Below are 1246 nucleotides of genomic sequence, written 5' to 3' on the forward strand. Positions count from 1 at the left end.
AATCTGTTATAAAGTAAATACTTCACTGAAAGTTAACCTTGATCTTTTATAATTCCGAACTTTTCATAATTCTGCTTTCTGGTGTCACATTTTACAGACAGACACAGACACAGATATACACACACATGCAGTGTTAGAATAAGAGAACACTTTCAAAACCATAATGAAATATAATATATTTAGAGGTACAGAAAAATCTAGTAAAATAATTTATTTTAGTAAAATTAAATAAAATTAGTATATAAAATATCAGGAGAATTTTAATCTTTAAGTGAACTCGAAATGTAGGATTTCTTTGAGCTGACCAGGGAATTGAAGGGAAGTGGTGACTCCACTCAAGTAGCAGACACAAGGTGATGGAGGTCCTCATAGGTGGGCATGGTCAACTTGAGGATACAGAAGCAGATTTCTTAGAGGGCTTCATTGTTGATGCAGTAGGTCTCATCCGTGTTCTCCACTAACTGGTGGATGGACAGGGTAGCATTGTAATCCTCCACCACAGTGTCCAACACATTAGGTGAGGGTGTTCTTGATGCAGTTGTGGTAATCCTCATGCACCTTGCTGATGAGCAGTGTGCCCATGGCCGAGGCTGTGTCCTCACCCAGTTAAAGTGTCAGCTGGAAGCCCTTCAGGCAGTCACAATTCTTACATTCTTTCCGCATGACATCCAGGACTGAGTCCACCATCTCTGTGCACTCGGTATAGTGTTCTTTGGCCCACGTGTTGCCAGCACCTCTCTGACCAAAGATAAAGTTGTCAGGCCTGAATAGATGTCCAAAGTTCCCAGACCGAATGCTGTCCATGGTTCCAGGTTCCAAGTCCACCAGAATGGCCCTGGGCACATACTTGTGAGGAGGCCTCATTGTAGTACACACAGATGTGCTCCAGCTGCAGGTCTGAGTCCCACACATAGTTGCCGCTGGGGTCTATGTCATGCTCATCATTGATGATCCCCCCCAGAAGTTGGCTTCTATCTGGTTGCTGCACTGACTGCCTGGATGTGCACAATCTCCCTCATGCTGACTTCACACAGCGAGAGACAAAAAGGCAGGCAGACAGCGAGTTGTGGAGCTAGGATTTCTAAAGTTTAGAACAAGTCAAGATAATTTTATAAAATATTGAACTCTATAAATTATTTTAAATTTAACCTCTAATATATGCTATAACTCATATTAATTACTTTTAAGTACTAATATTATTATACATTGTTCCAGGCTAAACTCATCTTAAGTTTACTGTCTTAGA

General features: G+C 41.1%; 1 pseudogene; it reads right to left on the reverse strand.

Moving 5' to 3' along the window:
• Positions 1 to 267: 267 nt before the first annotated feature.
• On the reverse strand, positions 268 to 1019 carry LOC127689093 (tubulin beta-4 chain-like; annotated as a pseudogene).
• Positions 1020 to 1246: the final 227 nt, after the last annotated feature.

This window comes from Apodemus sylvaticus, chromosome 1, assembly GCF_947179515.1.
Source record: "Apodemus sylvaticus chromosome 1, mApoSyl1.1, whole genome shotgun sequence".
NCBI classification, from domain to species: Eukaryota; Metazoa; Chordata; class Mammalia; order Rodentia; family Muridae; genus Apodemus; species Apodemus sylvaticus.